Source organism: Lycium ferocissimum, chromosome 2, assembly GCF_029784015.1.
Source record: "Lycium ferocissimum isolate CSIRO_LF1 chromosome 2, AGI_CSIRO_Lferr_CH_V1, whole genome shotgun sequence".
NCBI lineage: Eukaryota > Viridiplantae > Streptophyta > Magnoliopsida > Solanales > Solanaceae > Lycium > Lycium ferocissimum.
This window is the reverse complement of record NC_081343.1, coordinates 30,181,426-30,195,584: the sequence shown is the minus strand read 5'-3', so window position 1 is coordinate 30,195,584 and position 14,159 is coordinate 30,181,426.

Genomic DNA, 14,159 nt, shown 5'->3' with positions numbered 1-14,159 from the left:
TAAGACTTCCATAAGCAACATTATGAAACGTATTATACGTAAATTGTCCACGCCGCCTCATTCGACCGAGGCGGGCCCACTATTTCGAACCCCGTCCTATTAGCTCATTAAGCTTATTTCCATGCTATAGCTAATAAAAGTTTTTGGTTATCATTCCTATTATCAAATTAAAAGTTGTTTTTAACTAAACCCTCGACCCCAAGGTATGATTTTCTTTACTAAAAGTTTACAAGTGTTTTCCAAAATATACATTTTTCTTTAAAAACTAAGTTTTACAATATTGCCAGTTTTTATGACCTAAACAACGACTATAATCCTATGATGACTATGATCCTACGATGACTATGATGGCTATGATTCTATGGGAACTATGACTCTATGGGGACTATGATTCTATGATGACGATGATCCTATGATAACTATGATTCTATGATGACAATGATGAAGTCAGATATGCTATGTCTATGACCCGCTATGCTATGATATGTTCTATGTTGATAGTCTCGCCTTATGATTATCGCTCCTTCAAGGTGAGACAAAGCGACCATGATTATTCCATAATGCGATCGGAGGTTTCCGACCTTACGTCACTCCGATAAGTACATGATTTCCTTGGGCTCTCTTGCATGCTAAATATGAACAAGGGTTGGGGGGATGGGAACTATGTATACTTGGAAATTGGGAAGGAACTATGTTTCATTGCCACCTGGTCAGCTGGCTTATCATCCCGGACGCGGGATTTATGGCAGAGCTGGAGTATTCTGGCGCTATGTGGGCGAGCCGCCTCGTGCGGTACTATGACCTGATATGACCAAGTAAGCATGCATGGCATCCGCCCCCAGGGGCACTCATATGCACAGGTTACTCTGCTATCCTATGATATGTTCTATGTTCTCTATGCAGTATATGATTCCTATGTACAGGTCACAGCTTGACATGACATGTTCTATGTTTCTATGCGGTTATTGTTCATGTATACATTTCTTACTATGTTATTATTCATGCCTTACATACTCAGTACATTGTTCGTACTGACGCCCCTTCTTGTGGGCGCCCGCGTTTCATGCCACGCGAGTGTACCCCCGGACGAGTAGAAGTCAGTATAGAAGATGTTCCAGCAATGTTGGCAAGCTCCACTCACCCCGGAGAGTTGCCGAGTCGATACATGTGCTATGGTCTACGATTACGATAAAGCTTAGAGACTTTGCAGACAGAGTCGTGGGTCTAGAGTGTCAGCCTAAAAACAGAGTTCCACTGGTTGATGTGTTTTTATTTTACGGAGCCTCATATTTACAAACTGCGTTTACTCGAGAAACGACGAAAAGATTTTGAAAAAATTTTACTATGTATTTTACTTTACTTTGTCTTATGATTCCAAGAGAACATGTGTGTACTAAGAGTCCGAGGGTTCGCTCGGCTCCGAATATGGGGTCGGGTGCCCATCACACCCTAGTAAAGTCGGGGTGTGACAAAGCGCGGGCACCTACCATTCCCACCTCGATAGGCGAACCTCAAGCAAAATAAAACATTTCCAAGTAAAGAACAAAATTCATTTTCTTCAAGATATATATAATTAACAGCGGAAATCAAACCAATATATTAAACCAAATAGCGGAAGTGATTACAACAATTAAATAAATACAATGAATCAATTCTATTCCCATGACCTGGTCTAGACTAGTACAAGAACGACTAATGTGTAAACGGAATACAATAATAACTCTAAGAGCCAACCTCTATTCCGGAATGAAGTGGATGGAGGCCTTCGAGATAGGCACCGTGCATCTTCCGAACATTTCAACAATCAATAACCTGAAAAACTCTACACCCCAAAAGGGATGTAGCAAGAGTAGTATCAGTACAACACTAGTACTGGTAAGCATCATAGGCCGACAATGGTTAGAAGAACATATCAGTAAAAGAGTTCACAAATAAGCATGGTAAGTAAAACTAGGTCAACAACACACATTCCCTACCGCTCATCACAACAACAAGGTTCTTATTCTCATTAACTCTTCTTTAGTAATCCATTTACCTAACTTACATTATACTCGCCTTACTCCCCTAGCATACAATAGACAATTTCACACAAGTATCACAAGTCAAACTACCATTACGCTATTCAATCTTAGCATCGGAAGTCATCCCGTCATTCTGATATTCGTTATTCGCCTAAATTTAGGAAACCAACATATACAATTAAGCCAACGAATAATCAACATGGTAATCCAAGATCATGGCTTGTGGTTATAGCAACTATGCCCCACTGTGTCAAGTCTCAAATTCTCAATTTGAATTCCATACATCATAAAAACATCACAATAGAAGCCGTAGTGAAATGCAATGCAATAATGTATGAAATGTATATGCAATGCAATGCAATGTTGTGTATACATGTACTCTAGATGGAAGTATCGACGTCTCGGTAGCACAACTCATGGGGGACTAGTGGAGTCCATGTACCTCACTGTCCGGCGACAACCTGGATACTGCTACCTTATGATCCCGGCACAAACCTGAGGAATTGCTGCCACACAACCACGATTCTAGGACAACCATCGGATATCGGTCCACATGTCACTCTGATCCAACTGATCCTAGCTCATCACAGTGTTTCCTCAAGTATCATCAGTGTATCAACAATATATCATGAAGGATGAGAATGCGTGCAATGTATGAGTTCATTAATTTCAATAATCAGATCAATATCACAAGTACCAAGCATGGCACACCAACAATATCATGCATAAGGCTACACAATCATCCATAATAGAACGCTATCCTCGTATCAAACATCAACAAGTAAGATACTACAATATTATAAACAAGATATATTGATAGTCCCCAATAAGAAACACGGACGAGTCAAGTAACAATATCACCTCATTCCTTTACTGCCTAATAACATCAATACATAATAATTGCGTTTTCTACTTACAAGGCATCTCTAACATCCAGTCTAAATCATTTAACGTTCTTTGATACATTTTATCCATTTCAACACCAATTAAGATACACTAATAATAGCACAGGACATGCTATACATATTATACGGGAATTATTCAGCAAGGAACATAGCAGACTAAATACCGAACAACTAATCTTCCAAGTCACATAAAATCCACCAATACGCGAGGGAAAACCAACACATAAACCTAAGGGATCTACAGGACACAAGCCCGAACACACAATCGCATAACAGTACCATGCTAAGAATCCATCCCAATCTCCAATTCCTATACCAGAATTCTTCCTTTTTTCTAGTACACAAATATGTAAATCTAACCGGAGTCTACCAAGAAAGGAAGCCGTAACCTACCTCGAGGCCAAGCGGGTGCTACAAACATCTGTTGATATTCAATTTGTTCATCACGTCGTAACCCGCACGAAGGAGCTTGACACAATCATGAGACCCAAGAATAGGAATAACCATTAGAGCACGTATACGAGCTTTGAGTTGATAAAGAAAATTGGGAATTTGGACTACCTCTAGATTTGCTATGCTAGGCCTTCATCAACAAATAATCTCTTTCCCAACTCATAATAAAAGCTAGGTGATTTATTAATCTCCACTCATGATTAAAGTCAACCACTTAAGCTACTAGCTAGGTAAAGTCACCATTTGTAACTCTATCTTTTAGAAAACCCATTTTCAAGATTCATGGAAGAAACCCATTTACAAATTTAAGAAGATGATGAGAATCTAAATTAGTAACCATTCTAGGTTATGAACATGAGAGATTAAATCAATATACTCCACATTAAGAATAAGATAACTATTTATCCTTCGAGGTCTAGGAATTAGTGATACCTATTTTTTTTATTAGCTTATAGATGAAGATCTCAAGAACAATTAATTATGTGAAAGAAGGGATTAGAAGAAGTTAGGAAGATTTACCATTCCCAAGAAGATATGAATTTGAGCTCTCAAAACTGCTTGAAGGGTGACTAAACTTTAGGGTTTTGAGAAAATGGGGCCAAATCCTGAAATGAACTATTAAATATGGAAAATCATTGTATGTCACTACCATAGCAGTTGGAAAACCGCTTCGGCGGCATAGGAACCGCGGTGGTGGAACCTTGACCAATCCACACTACCGTTTCGGCGGTAAGCACACTGCTACAATGCCACCGTTGTAGCGGCATGCAAGTTGTTGTGGCGGTTTGATCAAGTTAGCGAATTCCAGAAGTATGACTGAGTCGAAGATATTTTTAAAGAGTCGAAGTTTCAGGTTTTCTCAAAATTCACAATAACGACGAAACAGGTCGTTACACATACAATCTTCAATCCTTCTTTCCGTAGGGCTATCCCAAGAAGACACACTTACGACTCCGACTCTCAAACTTGTTACTCATTCTTATGTGTGCATAGCATAGTGACCCTATCCCCCTTGAATGATCATACCGGGGTCCCTCCCCATATAAAATTTCATAGGGGGTTTTCCCATTCAAAATTGAATATGGTGTTATATTAATCAAGTATCCCGTAGTCAAAACACATTCTCCCCAGAATTTGATCGGAAGATGACCCTGTAATCCCAATGGTTGCGCCATATTAATAATGTGACGGTGTTTTCTTTCGACTCTTTTATTATGATATGGTGTACCTGCGCAAGATGTTTGGAAAAAAATTCCATGTGCAAAGAATTAAGTCTTCATACATGTGAACTCAATACCATTATCATTTCTAACAATCTTTACCCTCTTACTAAACTGTCAATCCACCAAGGCGAAGAAATTCTTAAGGGTTTGGGACACTTCAAAATCATGTAACAGTTCCTCCGGATTACCTATCACATGATTGGTAGCTTCGGAGTCAATAATCCATGATGAGTTTTCAGTTTTACTATCCCATCTTGCCATTTGATTTTATTCCTTGGGAATTCAATACGTGAATCATAGTCTTCCGGATCTTGTCGCTGAAATTGTGAGGTCCTGTCCCACCTGTGTTCACCAGTCCTATCTGCGCCTGAGTTCCTTCTATGACAACTACGGTTTTAGCCCAGGAATTTCCTTCTCCAGGACTAGACCTCGATCCACCCCACTGCTGTTGTTGATATCTTCATCTTCTTTCTCCGATCTTCTCGTCTCTTTTTGATTTCCTGGCCACCAATCCGGATAACTAATGAGTTGAAAAAATCCATCCACAATGTGTCCAGATCTCTTGCAATGTGTGCAGAATGGACCATCGTTTTTCCCTTTACCTTGGTCACAGTAAGGGTTTCTTCCTTGTACGACAAAATTCATGGTTTCACTCCGGTCCTCCGTTTTTTTTGCCATTCCTCTCACACGCTTTTCTTATACTAGCTTCTAATAGACCTTGTTCAATTATGGAAACGGTTCCTGGGCCAATATGTTTAACCTCAACATACCATATGTTGTCTCATTTAATCCCATGAGAAAAAGATGCACTTTTTCTTCTTCTCTTTTGGCTTCTAAGATCATTCCTAGATTGCACGTGCACTTTCAACACGTAAAAGTTGGAATCTATTCGTAATTCGCCAATTCCTCCCACAGCTTAGTGAGTTTTCCATAGTAATCCACTATGATCCTTCCCTTATGCTTGCATTCCGCAAGATTTACCTTTAGCTGTTGCATCCGAGGGCCGTTACTAATTGTGAACCGCTCTCGGATGCTCGTCCAACATTCTTTTGTTTCCTCTTTATGTGAAATCATTGAGAAAAGTGTTGATTCTATGGTGTTGCGAATCCATGACACCAACAGTGAGTTTATAGTCCAGCAGTTTTCTAAGTCCGACAACTCTTAATCTGGCTTCTTGATTGTACTGTCGACGAAGCCAAAGTTCTTTCTTGCTCTTAGGGTTGTCCTCATAGATATAGCACATTCTTCATAATTCTCACCCTTCAATTGGACTTGTGTCACCACACTTCCAGGGTTATCATTCAATGTAATGTCGTAGGGAGAGATTATTTTTCTTTGGGTTTGTTTTCTTCACCGGCTATTCCTTTGCCGTCATTGCCGGTTTCTTTACCGTCACACACGCCATTGTTTTAGGGTTTTTGTGTTCTTTCTAACGTGGCTCTGCTACCATATTAAAATCGAGACAGGGAAGAGAATTTCAAGAGACAAGAATAATGTGAGAATTCTTTATGTTTTGTATTCATCATAATGACCTCCCTATATAGAAGTAAGTTCTTCCTTCTCCTAGTCTAGTAAGAATAAGACTACACGTCATATATTACCATAATTACAATTTAACCATACATAAAACTATTACAATTAGACTAGAGTAGGATTCTATAAAATTTTACACTATCATGTCATCTTTACCTGTTATAGTCAGTAAGATATTTTATTTTCAAGACTTTACAATTAAGGAGGCTCACCTATAGATATCGGTTGAATGACCCATTAGTAGAAACAATTATTTTTATTGATAATGTATAAAACTTAAATGCAAAAACAAACAAAAAAATCCATATTGGTAAAAAGTGGGGCCCCAAAAAATTAGGGGCCTAAAGCATATGCTTCAGTTTCTTTATCCAAAAGCCAGCACTGGCCGTCAGTGTAAATGGTTTTTATACGACCATTAAGTCATCCAAAGAATAATTACAAGTCAGTCTTCTTGAAATATAAAAATGAAAATCTTGAAAATATAATATGTTACTTATTACAACAGATAAAAATGACATGATGGTGTAAAAAAATATTTTCACTAACTGTGTCTATTATTTAAAATCTATATATTAAATTGTATACCTTTTGCCTTTAAAACGTAGATCCACTTCTAACTGCATGTCTTATTCAAGCACAGACCAACAAAGCTATAATGAGATTTTGCTATAGTCTGTCTCCAAGTGAAAGGTCCAGTGACTTATTCCGCTACTCAGAAAAAGCTCATCAATTTACCCAGTCAAGAAATGATCAATAATACCAATCATCCCATATCTAAGCTTTTTAAGCAGCAGATATATAGATGCATGTACAGGCAGATGCAAATGTATCTAAATTAAGTTACGGAATCACCAAAGCGTTCAATGTTACTTCCAATTAATTGGAGTTCACGCAGATGCAAATGTATCTAAATTAAGTTACGGAATCACCAAAGCGTTCAATGTTACTTCCAATTAATTGGAGTTCACATGCTCTGTCCCTTTCAAAGTCAAAAGATTTTTTTGGAGATTTTTTATATGAGTTTTTTGAGTTATGGATGTAAAGTGTATATATATCCATAGTCTAAAAGAAATTTATATTTTCATTACAATTTAACTGGCGATAGTCAGATGTAGTTATATAGTTGCGCTTTTATCTGAACCTAATATTTTTTGCACGAAAATTAATTTATATGTAAAAAATTATTAAAATTTTAAAAAAAAAAAACAGTAAATCTGAACTCATAACCTTAAACATATAATCGGTTTAATGATAAAAAAAATTAAAGACTGAACCTGAAATTTTTTAAATCTTGGATCCGTTTCTAACGATAATAGGTTATTGCTCTATACCTCAGGTTATGCTAACAAACTTAGAATGAAATGTTACATATTTGAAGGTATAGTTTGTATATCTGATTGTGTAAACAAATTTAGGGATCATTTGGTTCATGGGATAAGTTGGGATATCCCATAATTAAGTTTGAGTATAAATTTGTACTTTATTTGGTTGAAGGTATAAAATAATCTGGGATAGTCATACATATACCTTCAAGCAAACAAAGTATAAATTTAGTCTCAAACTAAATTCTAGATATCCCATCTTATCCCATCAAACTAGGCAATATTATTTTACCTCACTTGAAAGGTGGGATAAATTAGTCCACGGATTATAACCCCAGGACTATAATCCCGGGATAACTTAGGCCTTATTTGTTTACATTACAATTAAACGTCTGAATCTGGATGAGCATTTGAATGTTAAATTATACATTACGATTTATATGATTCAATCCGAATATTAAGATGTATTAAGATTTGAATATTAAATAATTTACATTGTCTGTTTTCTCAACATCTGAATAGATACAATTTTTTTTAATTTAACAATTAATAAATATAAAATTTAAATAAAATAATAAGTTTGATCGAATACTATATCATTAAATAAAAAATTAGATAACAGTTGGAGGTGATGATCATAGGCGATGGTGGTTGTGGGTGCTATAGGGGATTATGTTGGATATTATGGTGGTTTTGGATAGTAGCTAGTTGTGATGGTGGCTGATATTACTGCTTAACAATTGTTATTGATCATGGTATAAGTTGATGGTGGAAACTAATAATTGTGGTGGACAATGGTGATAGGCAATAGTGGTGGTGAATGATGACGGTGATTATCAATAGATAGTGGTGGCTGGTTGTGGTGAATGTATTAGTATTTGGTTGTTGGTGGTATTGATTGGCAATGGTGACTAATAGTGGTGACAGCTAACTTACGTGATTGTCGGTGGTAGTGATTGTGGCTGATGATGGTGGTTGTTGGTTGTGGGTGGTGGTACTTGATAATGGTGAGTGGCGACGGCTGTTAGCAATGAAAACAGATGGCGCAGGGATGAATACACGTCATTTTTATATAAACCTTTGAATAGACATCTTAATAATATTAAGATTTTGTTATAGATCTTAACAATTCAGACCCATAAGTGCAGTTGTAAAATTTATAAAAGCAACCGCACTTAATGATTAAAATCCTAATAATTAAGATTCAGACCTAAAAAACAAACAGACTTAATGACTAAAATTTAAATATTAAGATTAAGTCCTTCATTAAGTACAAACAAATGAGGCCTTAGTCCCCAAACGATCCCTTACTATTGTTAGCATACAAAATTAAACTCTTTAGGTATATAATATTCCTATTTGTTTTTGTTTTAGCGTGCATGCTAGTCATAACTAAGCTTCTGCGCTTAGAAATGAATATAAGTTTAAGATGGACATTTCTAATCATATGTGTCATGTGTGGTTGATAAAGTATATAATAAAAGATTGGTCAGAAGATAATATTATTAATAAGAAAATGCCTAGGACAGTTGCAACATCCATCATACGAACCTTTTCCATAAAGAGGAACAAACAGATGCGGCCCCGGAGACAAAAGAGTACATTAGATTTTGGTTAAAAGAAACTAAATCTATCCAACCCAGTCAAATATAGCAATGTTTCGTCATGATTGATTGGTTTAATCTCTTTTAAAAAAAGATATGACAGTAAAACAGAAAGATATATTCGTCGACAGATGTAAAAAATAAAAATAAAATAAATAAATAGACATAGTCCTTAATACTTGACTTCGTTATAATATAATAAAGCAAGCAAGATGAATATTTCAGGGAAAGAGAGAAGAGAGGGAAATTCTTTATTTCTCTTGAGAGATGAAAATACATTGAAGGAAACACCTCTGTTTATAGTAGAAAACTGACTTGGTCCTAAAGTTACTAACCCTAATTTCTCACTTATAGATAGACATCCATAACAAATGATATTTATCTATAACATGATAGATATCCATAATAAATAATATTTATCTATAACACTCCCCCTTCGATGTCTATTTGATAGATAATGTAGCTTATTAAAACCTTACTAGAAAAAACCCCGTGGAAAAAATTTTAATGAAGAAAAAAGAGTACACATTTCTAATTATACGCATTTTGGTTGCCTCATTAAAAACCTTACCAGAAAAACCCAATTGGAACAAAACCTTGGTTAAGGGAAAAAGGTACAATGCGTATTAACTCCCCCTGATGAGAACATCAATCCAATCTTGTGCATCATCTTCTCGAAAGTTGCAGTTGGTAGAGCTTGGTGAACAAATCAACCATATTATCACTTGAACCAATATGTTGCACGTCGATATCACCATTCTTTTGAGATCGTGTTGTAACGAACCTCCCGGTCGTTATGGAAAATCTAGGATCACCCCACCAAATAGAACCCTTTCAAGGGTAGAGCGAGCTAATAGAAACTCAAATGTAGAAGTCTAAGAACTGAAAACTTGTCTTGCTTGTGATTATTGTTTGATTGTATCGAGTCCATTAGGGGGGTGACATAGGAAATTAGACCTCCGTTGGGATTCCGAGACCACAGGTAAGTCTGTATGGTGTTTTTACATTCATGTGCATGTTTTGTTTGTATTTGTGAGGCCTCGCATGAAGTGTTGTGTGGTGAAGTGAAAAACTGAGAAAATAGCGAGCTCACTGTTTCAGTGGCATCACTGCGGCAAACGAAGAACTGCTACGGCGAAGCCGCTGTAGCGGCGGATATCTCGCCGCCGCGGGCGTAGGGAAATAGTGGGTGTCCGCTATGACAGGCATCAGACCGTTGTATCGCGTGCGCTATGGCGGGTCCATGCTCGCCACAGCAGAGGTGGACGGAAGTTGGAGGTCCGCTACAGCAGACACTTGCCCACTATAGCGAGAGCGCTGCAGCAACAGAATGACCACCGCATCAGTCGACGGGGACAGAATCCCGATTTTTAAAAACTTAGTTCTGAATTCTTTATTCATAAAACTCAAAAAAATAATTCCCAAGGAGCACCTAGGGCAAAATTCTAAGGCTAGGGCAAGAATATTCTTGAGATAAGTCTCAACCATTCCTTCTTTCATTACGCTTTCATATCTAAGATTATCATCATTCTAATGGGTCTACAATGGTGAATTGAGACTACTAACCCTAGAACTTAATAGACCTTCAATAGTTGGTGGGTTATGAATTTTATTGTGTGATTTTCATCTAAAAGCTGGGTTATCACTTTCTAATCAAGAACAGAACCGTTAGAGACATGAACTAAGTAAATTGAGACTTAGGGTTTCATAAAGATGGTAGCTTGACCATAGAAATTGCTTATAAGAGATAACTTGATTGAATAACTTTATGAATTGATAGTTTATGGTTGCTAATGCCAATGTTAGAATGATTTACACCTAGTAAACTATTACACCTTGTAGTTTTGTACGATGAAATTTGTTAGATGCTAGCAGCTCAATTGTAAACACTGGAGTTATTTTCTAGGATGTATGAGATTATATGCGCCTATCCTATGGTTATGATGGTTTAAGTTCATGTAATAGGTCATGGAAGGATTGAGGAACAAGTGAATTAAGGAAAGTAAGTTTTTGGAACTTTGGAGAAAAGATGGGCAACGTTTGTTCAATAATTCTGGTCTAACTTGAGAAAGGAATAGCTCCTAGTATATTAGGAGTTATGAAGCGAGAAAAAAAAAAAAGCCTAAATTGAAGTTCATGAAGTCTAGTTTCCAACGCAACCAATCGCGCATCGATCCGACATCGCAATCAAACATTATGAGCATTTTAAGACTGACTGCCAGAGCAGGGAATAACCCAGGGCGAAAGCGCCTGGGAGTGGCGCGAACGCGCAGAAGAGCAGGGGCCAACTCAGCGCGAACGTGCCCCAAGGTAGCGTGAACGCGCAGCAAAATTTAGATCGGTGCAAACCGACTCTAAAACACTATATAAAGGGGGTTTACCCCTTATTTTCATCCAACAACCCTTGAAAATTATCCCCAACCCTCTGGAATATTCCCCTAACTTCCACCCATAAATTTTAGCCCAAATCAAGTGTAATCTCGGGATTTAGGTTCGGATAGTATATAGTTGTGATCATAGTATCGTACTGCGGTGAATCTTGGCTTGGATTCAAGGTGAATGTTGAAGAAATTGCGGTTCTAGTGGGAACAAGGTAAGGATCTCTCCTTATTGATATTGATTTAGGTTTATTTACGGAGTTAGAGCTATTAAATGGTCGTATAATGAAGTAGTTGGTTGAAAAATCAGATAAATATCATGTCGGATGTTTTATGGAATATTTTAATATTGATGATGATGTTGTTGATGTTAATGTTGTTGTTGTTGTTGTTTTTGTTGTTGGTTGTTGGTATTGTAATTCTCGGGCTAGGGATATAAATAGGAGAAATGCTGCCCGAATTTTGACAAATTCTAAAAGGATTTAATCTGAAGGCTTAAGATAAGCATATGACGATAAGCCTAACAATAGTACAAATTCTCTTGAATGTAGATTTACGAGACTGGGAGGATAAGCGTTAAGTAGTAGGAGACCAAAAGGTATTGTTACACCTCGGATTCTCAGAGCATGAGCATGCCACGTACTTCACCATATTAATGAAGTATCGGAGATGTTCCATGAAGTTTTGGAAGGTACAAGCCATGAGAAGTTCGTAACAAGGATGAATTACGATCTCATAAGTCGTAACCGGGAAGGACAACCTTGAAACCAAAGGAAATGACCACTATCAATTGTGATTAATGATAAGTATCATGTATGAGAGTTTTAGAAGATTCCGGGACCAAACAAAGCGAAGAAAATAAGTTTGTTGAAAATTTGAAGAAAAAAAAAGTTGGCAGAATTCTGGACAGAATTTTGGGTCAACTTTGGAGGGGTATATCTCCGAGTATATGCGGAGTTTTAAGGTGTTTCAAAATCCTAAAATGAATTTCATCGAGTCTAGTTTCCAACGCAACAAATCATTCGCTAATCCGACATCGGAGCAGGGAGTTATGGGTATTTTAAAACGGACCGTCAGAGGAACCCGAACCTAGGCGGGAATCCGGAAAAATCCACTCAGAAGCCCACTTATGTTTTGACCCGGCCCAATCCGAATTTGGCACCTATAAAAGGGCCTCTACACTTCATTTTAGTCATTTTTTTCTTCAACTCCATAATCCTCTAGAACTCCCCTAACCTCTCCACACCTCTCTAGAATTTTCCACACTTCTCTCTCCACTACAAGAATATTCTCAAGGCTCTCCACCATTCCAAAACATTCTATACCATCACAAAAGAGGATTAAACTCCAAAGCCCCAAGCTAAGTCATGGAGAAGGATTGTTCTTGTCTCCACTTAATGTTGTGATAAATTTGGTCTTAGAAGAAGTTGAGTGGGTGAAGTTCTTCTAGTGTAAGGTATGTTCTCCATTCTATTTCTCATGATTAAGTTGATTTGAAGGTTTAGCAAGTCCTATAAAAGTAAAGAATCATAGTATAGAAGTTGCAAATTATTAAAGTGAAGATGATGACTATGGAATGAATTTGAAAGGAGATTTTGGATTAATTTGAGATTAAATTGAATATAATTCTTTGATTACGATATTGTAGATATTGTTATGGTTAGTTGAGTGGAAAACATCGTGTGGGATGTTTTATGGATCCTATTGGTGTTGATAATATTGTTGTGATGTTGGTATTGTTGTTGTTGTTGTTGGTTGTTGAATTGTGATTTCGGCTAGTGCATACAAACAAAGAGGATGTTAATTTTGGCAAATTTAAACGGAATTAAATTGAAGGCTTAAGATAAGCGTATGACATTCATAATAGTATGAATGGTTTATATGTAGATTTATGAGCTTGGAAGGATAAACGTTGAACGACTAAGGCGACCGAAAGGTATGTTAAGGCTCGTCCCTTTCTTTCAAAGGCATGATTCCTATGGTATGAGTCCATAAGTATTTCCATAACCTCCTTGATTTCGAAAGCTAGAAGTTTATAACTCTTAAAGCTTCTTATGAAGTTAAAAATGAGAATGTTTTATGAGGACTATGTTGAGGATGATTTTATGCTTAAAGGTCTCAAATATGATTTCAACGATGATGTAAAAATGTTAAGCTATTTCATGATTTTCTCGATTAATTTCATTGTTGTTGATCTCACCTTATAAATTATTCCTTCAAGGTGGGATAAAATGATAGTTTTTAGTTGAACTCCTATGCATGCCATGAGTATAATATATGTATATAGCTATTTTGTGACATTACAGAGTTCTATTATTTCATTTTGATTATGCACTGCACTCATTTTCATTCTTCATGTATATATAAGGCACAGTTGATAGGGGTGACGTTTGTGACATTTGTTGTATATATATAAGGCCTGATTGGGGGTGACGCCGTGACCTTTGATGTGATATGTATATGTATGGCACGCTGTGTGTATGGATGTGGGTGACGCCGTGGCCTTTGTTGTGATGTGTATATGTATGGCACAGGGGGCCGACGGACGGGGTGATATGTGGCCTTTGTTGTGGTGTGTATATATATGGCACAATTGACAGGGTGACGCTGTGGCCTTTGTTGTGATATTTCTATGGATATATGTGTTTCTTTGATATAGCTGTACTGATGCATTTATTTTGCCCATTCATTGACATGTCTCAAATGTTTTCTAGAATTTA